Consider the following 13,771-nt stretch of genomic DNA (forward strand, 5'->3'; position numbering starts at 1 on the left):
GATGGCTTTGTCGCCTTTATTTTATTTTTTATTTTATTTTTTGTAATTTTCTTGACTGTCCTTCCCTAAATCGAACAGAAAAAAGAAAGAAAGAGAGAAAGAGAGATAGATGATGAAGTCTTATGTTACTTGTGTAGGATATTAACCGTAGGATCTTGTAAAATATTTACAGAAAAGATTTCAGCCGTTAGAGTGGAAATCCGGTGGAGAACAAGAGACTTTAGAATGCAGAAAACCAAACAGAAAACTAAGACAACAAAAACTAACGTAAAAATGGAATAGAATAATTTGCATTCTCGTATAGAGTCCCAATACAACTTTTGGTCAAGAGTGACAACTCTTGACCTGCTACCTCCACTTGTAAGTAATTGTACTTTCCCGTAAAATTTACATGATAGTATGGGGATGACCATACTAATAATAGTGCGATTATCATGTGCACCATCATCTCCCACTTGGATCATACTATTATAATTTAGTAATGAAACCTTAGTTGTACATGTTTAGCTTTTGATACCGCTAAACATGTCAACTCCTTATCTGCATATGCTTACAGACAATAGTCAGATCATAACATTTTTTTTGTGTGCACACTTATTTTATTTCATCTAATTGCACATTTTTATCATATGTGTCTAACTGACGACATACTAGTGGTGGCTTTACTTGCTATATAATCTAAGCAATTAACATTAATTATCCATAGTTGGGAATACAGTTCACACCCAAACTATAATTAATGATTTTTACATAATAACCATATGAAAATTGAATTGAATCTTTTATTCAGTTTCTTATCTCCAAGGTTATCCGTATTTGAGATAAACATTGACACTTCTTTCCGATGATTTGTTATATTATTGGTATACATATATTATACCAAACTTAACATAATGTCTTTGAGTGGATTTTACATTTATGTTAGTTTATAATGTCTGTTATTTACAACTGTCATTCGCCCAAAAAATATTTTAATGAGGCGAAAGAAACGCATACCATCATTCACTCAGGTGTCCTTGAATCCTTCTGATTATGTTTTTCTACCTCCAATTTGAATTCTTTGAACTTATCAATAGCTTCAAATTTGTTTTTGATGAGGTAGATATATCCATACCTTGAATAATCATCGATGAAGGTAATAAAGTATTCCATTCCTTTATGCGTCTTAGTTTTGAATGGTCCGCAAATATCTGAGTGAATTACTTATAATAATTCTTTTGATTTGCAGTGTTTTGAAAAAGACATGTCAGTCATTTTTCCTTTAATACATGATTCACATATATTAAAATCTCCAGAATTAATATGAAGTAGTAATCCACTTTTGTTCATTATTATCAATTTATTTTTGTTAATATGGCTTAATCTTAAATGCCATAAATAAGAACTACTTTCAGACACATGTGAGTAATGTGAAATAGAAACTTTATTAATAACTTTAATTAAATTCATATTATCCACTTTTGTACCCTTTACAGAAGTATTCCCTTTCCTAATGTAGACCTTCCTAGATTTGAATTTAATCCTGTATCCGTTGTTATCTAATAATGAATGGATATTAGATTTCTCCTGATATTAGGAACATACAAAACATCATGCAAAACAATAATTGAACCTTTGACAGAAATCTTACACTTTCCTTCTCCTAACACGTTGTTGTGCCAAATACTACATAAATTAAAAGATAATATTTAATACTTTTTACTCGCAAGTGCACAAGATCAAACGATAGTATAGTACAGCAAGTACGAGATCAATCCCACTGAGATTGTTGATTTTGTTTTAGAAGTAATTAAAGCACCAAAATTATCACAAGATTGATATTGATACTAAGGAAAAGAAATAAAGATAAAGATAAGGTAAAGGTAGGGCATTGATATCCACCACTAATCATACTTAGATAATATAACGATATGCTAATGATCCAATCATATTATAAATACTTAATGTTTGCCAACCTAAGGGTATGAGTGTCTACTCCTTAAGCTATTGATTTTCCTAAGCAACGAATTAGGCATGGGTGTCTACTCTAATTATTTTCTTTCTTAAATGATTTAGCATGGGTGTCTGCTAAGTTGTTCTTTAAGAAAGCATAAATCTGTGAAAATCGACAAACACATGAGGCCTAGGGCATGGATGTCTATTCCCGGTTCCCCATATTGATTAACCCAAGAACCCGGTGTGGATTTCTTTTGTTACTCTTATTAAACCCAGAACTCGATCATCCAAATTGATTTAATTAACTAATCAATACCACATGCATATAATGGCCAATCACATACATATTAAGAATTTGAGAAAACAGGAATTAATCAAGTTAAGTAACACAATATGATTATCACAAATGCGCCAATATTGAAATTTAAATAAACATAATTAGGGCTTCAATCTCTCCCTCCTTAAGAGTTAGTTATACATAATTAAATAAAACTAAAAAGAGAAGGGAAAGAAAGAACCGAAAACCACTCATAGTAGTAGCCTCCAATTCCTCTTCCCAAAGTTGTGTCTATTCAAGGATGATTATTCTAAAGGTTTAGAGGTCTTATTTATAAGCTTAGGAATACTCTAGAAAACCTAGAAACCCTAGTAAAATCATAGGGTTCAATCCTAGTGCAACTAAGACTAGAAAAACCCTAATATGGAAAGTAAAGGGAGTCTGGCCACAGCTTCTGGAATTCTACAGCGCAGGGGTGCGCTCGATCGCATCTCTGCCATCGATCGTATGTCTTCTGCGCTCGATCGCAATGCGATCGAGTCTTCTCTTGTGCGCACGAGTGCACACCTCGCTCTTCACATCTTGACTTTTCTGGAAGTGCGCTCGATCGTAGGGGACCTGCAATCGATCGCACTACCAGAATGCTTTTGCTTCTTTCAAGTCTTCTAGCTTTTTCCCAATTTTATCCTTTAAGTCCGATACTTCCAGGAATGCTTTATTTTCTTCCAAAAACCTATAAAACAAAGAAAATATAAAAAAGGAAGTAAAATAGCACAAATTAACAACACCAAGGAATTAACACATATAAGTTTAAGGTCTAAAATATGAATATTTTGGCACTTAATATATACCCCCAAACTTACATATTGCTAGTCCCTTACTAATACGAAACTAAAAACAAAATGAAAAAGCAGAAAACAAAAAAATAAATCCATCTTTCGTGTGATGTTCGATTGCATTTAGCATATACAACAAGCCTTTTAAACCCATAGGAATTCCCTAGAGGACGAGTGAACGTGAGGGTTTTCCAGAAATGTTACCCACAAACATTATGTACAAGTTCATGTTATCCAAAAATTTAAGTATCAGTCAAAACCATGATTTTCAATCATTAGCAAGCTTAAAATGATAAAATCCATCTTCACAATGAATTTGAATTTTAAAGTCTAATCACTTACAAAAGACAAGCTAAGGCATCACAAGTTCAAAACAGTGTAAAGTGAACTAGCACACAAATATGAAGCTTCCAATTATTTGCAATGATCAATGTCTCAATATCTCAAAGTTCACTGACATCCTGATTAGAATGAATATTTATGGCATAACTTTTTTTTTTTTGGGTCAAGCTGTGCAATGTTTGGTTCTCTTAAACTTTTAATTGACCATTGTAACGAGTGTTAGGTCAATGACTCCCAAACAAGATGGTTTTAGGGCATTAGGAGTAAAACACCTCTAAGGACTTACTAACTCGAGTTAAAAAGGTTATGAAACCAAACTAACCATGACTTTAACCAAATCAAAATTCTTCATCTTTTGACGTGAACGCTCAATGCTTTGAGGCAAAAGGTTTAGTTACTTAGTGAAAAGCTTATCAATGATTTTTTTTATTTTATTTTCTTTTTATCTCACACACACACACACACACACACACGGATAGATATATATATGCCAATGTATCCGTCTAATAAGTCATACAATTTCACCCAAGACATAGAAACACACACATCAAACATTCATGTCATACCCTACAAATTATGTGCTAATGTGCTTGTGTAAGATTAGATCAAACATGTGAATTCTTAATTGCCAAAAGTAAGTAACCAAACTGAAAAATCCTATCATCAAATCATGTGTTCAAAATTTTAAGCTCACTAATGGGAATCAAGTCACAATTTTTAAGATCAACCAAAATTTTAAGACAACATAAACATGCATATTTTTTTCTTTTTAAAAAATGGGACAAAGTGTGTGTAAAGCGTCTCCCATACCCTCAAACTTAAATTACACATTGTCCTCAATGTGTGTATAACAGGGAAAGAATTTACCTGGGAGATAGACGAACTATTTGGAATAGTATGGCTCATAACACACCCCCAAACTTAAATTGAAGCACACTTGTCCCTGCAAAACACTAAAGTAACAAATGGAAACAAAACAAAATAAAAATAGAAATAAAACAAAATAAAAATAAAACAAACAAACAAAATAAAAATGATATGTTGTGGGGTGCCTCCCATAAGCATTAAGTTTAACATCTTCAACCAAACTGTGATACTTTAAACTTGAAACACCAATTTTTCATTCTCTTGTACCAAAGGGAATAAATCTTTTCTGTTGCAAGGTGATTCCAAATGTCTATAGATTGGGGAGTACCACTTTGAGTTTTCTCAAATAGTTTCTCATCTAGTGGGGAATCATGAACTGGAATAAAGTAGGAAGAAAACTCAGGGAGCTTTTCTATCTTGATTTCCTCAATTTGTTCATGTGGTAGCTCTAACAGACTTCTCTCTTGGCCTCTTGGTGTTTCAGGAATAAAAGCTAATGTTGAAAAAATCATAGTGCTCTCTTCTTTTTCCTGATGTGGCTCCTGTGGAACTTCGGTATGCTCCTCCTTCCCCTTTTCCACTTGATTTTCAACCACGTCTTCACTCCTCAGTGTGACAGCTTGCGCATGATAGTAGGTTCACTCTTTCTCCATGTATTGTCCATTGGGGTTTTCCTTCAACTGACTTTGGCACTCTTCTTCTTAATATTGTTGAGGCCAATTGATGGGAGATGCACTCAACTCCCTGGCCAATTGTCCTATTTGTACTTCTAGTCTTTGAATAGCTTAATTGGTCCTTACATTGAATTGTTTTTGATCAGTCATCAATTGATGTTGCGAAGTTACCAGGGTGTGTATCATACTCTCCAGGTTATTCAGCTTTGACTCTTGCTCCTGATTTTCAGATGAATACAAATGACACGTTTCAGTAGAATGATCAGAATGACAACATATGGCACATACCTCGAGTTGGGTGGTTGGCTGAATGGGAGACATGTTCTGAGTAGTCATGGAGTGTAAAATCATATTTAATGTCTTCTGCATGGCAGCCATCTGATTTTGTTGTTGTAGAGCCGATTGAGATAAATATGAATGATCATAGAATTGCGGATATGATTGATGATGCTGTTCATTAAATTGTGGCGTATGATTTCTAGGAGCTTAAGATTGCCATGGGAAATTTGATTGTTGGCTCCAGATTGGGTTGCAGGACTCAAGATAGTTGTCGTTTCCCGATCTAGAGAACGATGTGTTCTTATGCCCATTAATTTTGTTAGAAATTTGTCTCATTGTAGGACATTCTTTAACATGGTGATAATGGTCATAGCATAATGAACATGGTCCATGGAGTGTCGGAATGCCTCCCCACATGTGTGAAATTAAAAACAAAATAACAAAAAGGAAAAATAAAAAGGAAAATAAAAAGAAAATTTAAAAAGAAAACTTACTAATATGCAGACTCGAATGACCCTGCATGAAACAAAAGAAAAAAAAAAATCAGATATATAAGTAGTACAATAACTGTGCTTGAAATATATATTACAAAAATCAGATCTATAAGTAGTACAGTAACTGTGCTTGATATATATATATATCAAGCACAGTTATTGTACTACTTATATCTGATTTTTTTTTTTTTTTTTTTTTTTTTTTTTTTTTCATGCAAGGTCATTCGAGGTTGCATATTAGTAAGTTTTCTTTTTAAATTTCGTTTTTATTTTCCTTTTTGCTGAATTTAATTCATGTGATTATACAAAGATGTGAATATTTATATACACATATATAGCAATAGCCATCAGAATAGAACTTTAGGTGAGTTTTTATCCAATTAAATATCATGTAGATCTCTTAGAATATAGGAAGAGATTTTATCTCTCTTCTCACCTCAATGTGGTAATAGGAGAATATATATATAAAAGAGGACTCTTTTAATTATGAGATTATTAGTGGGGTTATTAACCAATTAAATACTTGGGAGTCTTCTAGATTCCAGGAGGATTTATTGATTAAATAAAATCTTAAAAAAAAAAAAAAAAAAACCATAGCCTCCAAGCTAATAATATTAACGTGTCTCTTCTCATTTCTTTCTTGGACACATGTATAGCATGCACAACCCAATCAATTTTTGACAGGTCACCTAGCAGCCACTTGTCATTCTAGAATACATGAGTACTCAGTCTTCTCCTCTTGGCTTATTGTATAAATAGCCAGAAGCCTTCATTTTTATTCCTCACGTACTCAGAAACTTACCTAAAAAATTCCCTTACCTCAGCAATAGTTTCTCTAGGTAAGAAAATTCTACTCTTTTTCTTTGTTAATTATTTTGTCACCTTGAGAATGTTTATATTTCTTGCTTCGTATGGGTTGAATATATAGATACTCATGTCAATTTTCTATATTATTATTGTGTTTTATATTTCATATTGGTTGTTGGATCTTGGGAACTCTAGTGGAAATTATGGAGTTTTGAGGTTTGATTTTTATATTTCTTGGGTTTTTGTTTAGGATTTCTATATGGGTATTTGTTTTAGGAATTATGTGAAATACTAATTAAATGAGTGTTAGTTATTGGGTGTTAGCTTCTGTAAATTTTCTGGGTTCAATATTATAATCAATCAAGCAATTTTGAGTTTTTAAGGGCTATGTGTATATATATGTATGTAAATTGACTTGGACATAATTTTATATATGTAGGTCAGTATATTTATGTGCTGTAATTTTTGTGATTAGATTTTATATATCACGTAAAGATTGTATATATGTAAGACTTGTAGGATAATTGAATAGCACCACACATGTACACAGTACATATATATGTGTAGTCACGTAAGGTTTGTGTGTATATATATATATATGCAGCATTATTGGGTTTGGTAATTGGATATCACATAAGGATTATATATCTATAGATATTTATGCTATATTTTTGGATAAGATTTTGTTTGTTCACACGAAAGATCTTTATAGATATATATGTATATTTACAATAGTTTTTTTATTTTTTTATTTCATTTTTTTTTTGAAGAGGAAAACATTCCAGTCACATACAAAGATAATACGAGCATAAAGCTCTTACAATACAGAGTAAAAAGCTCTGAAGCAACCATAGCTGAAGTTACGAGGTTACAAAACGTCGAAGATGACGTCAAAGATACAACCATCCGAATCTCAAACAAGATCCGCTAACCCATGATTAATCTTTAGATATGACAACAGATCTGCTCTAAAGAGACTCATTCCAATGCATATGTAACTCTTATTCCTCGACCTAGGAGTAGAAAGCCCCTATACTGAAACTCTTTCTCATCGACCCGAAAGCCAGAATATAGATCTCATCCACGACCCAAGGGTTTGGACCATAAACAAATACCTCACGGATCAACAAGAGAACATAGCCTTATTACAAGCAGCAAAACAACAGGATATATAAAATAAGAAACAAATAACCGGGGGGGGGTGTGGACAACAGAAACCAAAAAATACAGGGAAAATGAAAGTACAAACCAGAAAGCCAAAAAAATGAGCACACTAGGCGGGTGACGACGGTCGGAAGAAGGGCTGATCGCGTGCTTGCTAGAAACCGAAGTTGGCGTTGGAAGCGAATAGGGCTAGTGAAACGCGGTGGAGGGCACGATAACAGACCCGGCAGTGGACAGCGGGCGACAAAGCGGCGTGAAGGAGATCAGCGGCGCCCTAAAAAACTGGGGGTAGTTTGAGTGAATCCCCCAAGAACGGAACCCACAAAGTGTGCCAAAAACAAACAAACAAGTGGAAAACAAAGACAAGCCAAAGGGGAAAAAGAGGGGGAGGGAAGAGGCGGGGAGGGTAGGGGAAGAAAAACCAGAGAAGAAGAGGGGAGGAGGGGGAGAACTTTTGTTCTCCCCCTCTAGGCGGCGCTTTCTGATATTTACAATAGTTTAGACTAGATTATATTCATCACGAATGGACTAAATAGATATATATGTAGTAATCTTCGAATAAGATTCTTATCTTGTGTAGTGATTTTAGGTAGGATATATATATATATACACCTTGGAACTATAGAATCAATTTAATTTTAATTTTTTCAAAGATTTATGCCTTTAAGATTAAACTTTAAGGGTACCTTTATTTAATTTTAGATTTAAAATTCCAGAATGCTCCTAAGTTTATTCTTGCAATTTATTTAGGTAAAAGGACAACTCAACTCAACCCATCATCAAATGCCAGATAAGGGGACACAACACCAAAAACCCCAACAAATTTTATTATAAATCTTTGAAAAAATGTTGGGAATTTTATAAAGAATTCACTTATATGATTTTCAATTGCACTTCCTGTCATATTTTAATGCCAAGTTTTATTTAATCATATGTCACTGTTTAAGAATTTTACGTGTTATAGTTACCATATTTCATGATTTATGCATGACTGCAATTGTGAATAAAAAGAGTTCTCAAAGTTCGTGGCATAGCATACAATTACAGATGAGCTTACTGATCATATGAAATGTTATATGTGCATTCATGCTTATAAATGTTTAACCCTATACATGATTATAGTGACGATCGGTACCGCATGGGGTAGCATGGCAAGCACACCGAAAGACGGTTACGAGAAGGTGCGTGCTACCGGCCAGGTAGCCTTCACCTAGGAAAGTTTCTAACCTGGTAGCTCTCCTTTGTGACGGCAGGATGAGCATATAGGTCCTTTGGGACAAGCCAATGTGCGCTGCTCACGATAATTTTGTGGTGTCAAGTAAAAGGGTAAAACAATTAATTTGAAAGGAAAGTAAAAGGAAGTGCTTACTCATTTTGCAACTATCATGCTTATTTTGTTAATTATGTTATTCTACATAAATTGTTATTGTGCATGACATAAATTTTGACATAGAAATCTGCATAGCATGTTTTATAGCATTGTGGTGTTGTGGCTACTTACTGAGTTGTCGAACTCATCCCTTCTCCCTATACATCTTTTTTCAGCTTGCCGTATATATCATAGTACTGAGGACAGGGGTACCGGTGGGCATCTTGGTAGATAAAGTCTTGATCAATTGGGACTAGCAGGAGCAGTAGCAATAGAAGTGTATGGAACTCCATTCTAGAGGCTAGACCACCTGGGACAAGCATAGATTATGTAACTTTATTGCTTTTGAGATTTTTGAATGCTAGTATATTATGTGTTTGTAATTTCATAATGAGAGCTTATAGTACTCTAGTGATGTTATGTTCCTGTGATGATCAGATGATATGAGTATATTTTTATTTTTATTAAGAATATGTTACAATTGCTCCAAGTCGCTCTACCTATAGAACTTGGGGCATTTCTAGGAGGATTTATTGCTTAAATAAAATCTTAAAAAAAAAAAAAAAAAACAACCGTAGCCTCCAAGCTAATAATATTAACGTGTCTCTTCCCCTTTCTTTCTTGGACACCTATATAGCATGCACAACCCAATCGATTTTTGATAGGCCACCTAGCAGCCACTTGTCATTCCATAATACATGAGTACTCATTCTTCTCCTCTTGGCTTATTATATAAATAGCCAGAAGCCTTCATTTTTATTCCTCCCGTACTCAGAAACTTACCTAACACTAGAAAAAAATGTAGTATTAGTAACGTGTGTACTGTTCATTATTTTTTTGCCATGTTACCATTTAGTAACGTGTCACTTTACCCACGTTACTAAATGATAACGTGTCAAATTTGACACGTTACTAATTCGAAAACTGAAAAAATAAAATAAAATTCAAAAACTTTAGTAACGTGTCAAATTTGACACGTTATGAATTTGAAAACTAAAAAAAAAAATAAAAAAAATTTAGTAACGTGTCAAATTTGACACGTTACTAATTTGACACATTACTAATTCGAAAACTGAAAAAAAATAAATAAATAAATAAACTTTACCCACGTTACTAAATGGTAACGTGTCAAATTCGACACGTTATTAATTCGAAAACTGAAATAAATAAATAAAATTAAAAAAATTAAAATTCGAAAACTTTAGTAACGTGTCAAATTTGACTTGACATGTTACTAAATGGCAACGTGTCAAATTTGACACGCTACCAACGGGCATTTGAAACATGCGCCAACTGCTTTCCTCTTTTTCTTTCTTCTTGCTTCTTTTTTCTTCCTTCCTGCCCCACTTTTTCTTTCTTCTTCTCTTTTTCTCTTTTTTGCACTCACGCCCAGTATACCCCCATTGGCAGCTCCCTCTTCTCTCAAATGAGAAGAAGAAAAAGAAAAGGAGAAGAGAAAAAGAAGATAAGATAAGAAGAAAATGAAAAGAGAAGAAAAATTTTTCTGCTGGGTTTGGGTTTGGGTGTTTGAAATTTTTTTGCTAGGTTTGGGTGTGTGAAATTTTTGTGGGTCTGATTTTCTGGTTGGTTTGATTCGATTTTTCTAGTTGAATCCACTTGGGGAACGGACATCGTATACTCTAATGGGTAATTTTTCTAATTTTTATGGTTAATTTTTTTGATTTTTTTGATCTGTTTATCTCTTTCAAATTAATTAATTATTTGCAACTTGTTTAGTTTCTTTTCTTAATTACATGTGTATTGTTGACCCAAGACACTATAGAAGAGTAAGGCAAAGATCGTGGGGGAAATGGGTAGCCGAGATTTGAGACCAACAGAAAGCAGCAGGAGTTTGGCTTGGGATCATAGTAAAGGCTTTGAAATTCTTTTTAATGAAAAAACACAAAACTTGTAGGCCTAAGAGCTCTACTCGTCCAAATTCCGGAAATAAATTTGAAAAAAAAAAATATTTTTTTACTAATTTTTGGTAACATGCCATTTTTGACACGTTACTACAGTTTAGTAACGTGTCAAAATGATTGACATGTTACTAATAAGAATTTAGTAATATCCAAATTAGTAACATGCCGCGCACGTTACTAATCACACATTACTAACATTTAGTAATGTGTCAATCCTATTGACACGGTCATAATGTGTCATTAATAATCAGAAGTTTTTTTGTTAGTGTCAGGCTGCCAACATCAGTTTCTCTAGGTAAGAAAATTCTACTCTTTTTCTCTGTTAATTATTCTGTCACCTTGAGAATGTTTATATTTCTTACTTCATATGGGTTGAATATATAGATATTCATGTCAATTTTCTATATTATTATTGGGTTGTATATTTCATATTGGTTGTTGGATCTTGGGAACTCTAGTGGAAATTATAGAGTTTTGAGGCTTGATTTTTATATTTCTTGGGTTTTTGTTTAGGATTTCTATATGGGTATTTGTTTTAGGAATTCTGTGAAATACTAATTAAATGAGTGTTAGTTATTGGGTGTTAGCTTCTGTAAATTTTCTGGGTTCAGTATTATAATCAATCAAGCAATTTTGTTATTTCAATATAGGAGTTTCTAAGGGCTGTGCGTATATATATTTCTGCAAAATGACTTGACATAATTTTGTATATGTAGGTCAGTATATTTATGTGCAGTAAGTTTTGTGATCTTATATTAGGAGAATTATATTTGTTTTTTTATTTAGTTAAGTATATGTTACAATTGCTCCCAATCGCTCTACCTCTAGAACTTGGGGCGTTCCAGTGCTGCTGTTCGGATGTGCGATCGATCGCACCATGAGGTGCGCTCGATTGCCCTGGATAGGCACTCGAGCGCTCCTCCAGAGGCAGAGCAGTAATTGTGGAAAAACTTTAGAAAAACAAAAAAATTAAAACATAAATAAATTTAGGGAAAAAATTTCAAACAAAATCAAACAATCCCCGACAACGGCGCCAAAAACTTGTTGTGACAAATACTACATAAATTAATAAATAATATTTAGTACGTTTTACTCACAAGTGCACAAGATCAAACGATATTATAGTGCAACAAGTACGAGATCGATCCCACGGATATTGTTGATTTTGTTTTATAAGTAAGTAAAATACCAAGATTGTCATGAGATTGATATTGATACTAAGGAAAAGAAATAAAGATAAAGATAAGGTAAAGGTAGGGCTTTGATATCCACCATTAATCATATTTAGATAATATAACAATATGTCAATGATCCAATCATACTATGAATACTTAATGTTTGCCAACCTAAGGGTATGGGTGTCTACTCCTTATGCCATTGATTTTCCTAAGCAACAAATTAGGCATGGGTGTCTACTCTAATTTTTTTCTTTCTTAAAAGATTTAGTATAGATGTCTGCTAAGTTGTTCTTTAAGAAAGCATAAATCTGTAAAAATCGACAAACACATGAGGTCTAGGGCATAGACGTCTACTCCCGGTTCCCTATGTTGATTAACCCAATAATCTGGTGTGGATTTCTTTTGTTACTTTTATTAAACCCTCGACTCAATTATCCAAATTGATTTAATTAACTAATTCGTACAACATGCATAGAATGGCCAATCACATACATATGAGGAATTCAAGAAAACATGAATTAATCATGTTAAGCAACACAATATGATTATCACAAAGGCGCCAATATTGAAATATTAAATAAACATAATTAGAGCTTCAATCTAGCCCTCCTTAAGAGTTAGTTACACATAACAAAAATAAAACTAAAAGAAAAGAGAAAGAAAGAACCGAAAACCACTCCTAGAAGTAGCCTACAATTCCTCTCCCCAAAGTTGTGTCTATTCAAAGATGATTATTCTAAAGGTTTAGAGGTCTTATTTATAGGCTTAGGAATACTCTAGAAAACCTAGAAACCCTAATATAATCGTAGGGTTCAGTCTGAGTGCAACTAAGACTAGAAAAATCCTAATATGGAAAGCAAAGGGAGTCTGGCCACAGCTTCTGGAATTCTCCAGCGCACGGGTGAGCTCGATCGCAGCCCGTGTGCGCTCGATCGCATCTTTGTGATCGATCATATGTCTTTTGCACTCGATCGCAGTGCGATCAAGTCTTCTCTGGTGCGCACGCCTCGCTCTTCACGTTTGGACCTCTCTGGAAGTGCGCTCGATCGCACTACCAAAATGCTTTTGCTTGCTTCATGTTTTCTAGCTTTTTTCCAATTTTATCCTTTAAGTTCGATACTTCCAGGAATGCTTTCTTTTCTTTCAAAAACCTACAAAAAAAAAAAATATATATCAAAAAGAAGTAAAATAGCACAAACTAACAACACCAAGGAATTAACACATATACGTTTAAGGGCTAAAATATGAATATTTTGGCACTTAACACATGTCACTGTAGGTGTTATTGCCCATGTAAATTTTATGGTCTCCAACAGTTTTCTCTTTGAAGTCCACAAAAAATTCTCTACTTCTTGTGATGTGTCTTGCTTCTGCTGAATCTATCCACCATGACCTTGACGTTGGTTCAGCCATTTTTGCTTCAGTGATCGTCATTGCAATCTCCTTTTGTCTTTCATTGCCATTAAGTTTTGGACAATTCACTTTAAAGTGTCCAACTGTTTCACATTTCAAGCATGCTCCATTATGTTTAACCTTTCCTTTTGGTTTACCCTTCCATTTTCTTTTGAACTTTTTGGGCTTGCCTTTGAATGTAGAAGGTCGAACGGTTTGAGGTATAGTGTGAGCC

The sequence above is a fragment of the Corylus avellana genome, chromosome ca3, assembly GCF_901000735.1.
Source record: "Corylus avellana chromosome ca3, CavTom2PMs-1.0".
In the NCBI taxonomy this organism is placed as follows: domain Eukaryota; kingdom Viridiplantae; phylum Streptophyta; class Magnoliopsida; order Fagales; family Betulaceae; genus Corylus; species Corylus avellana.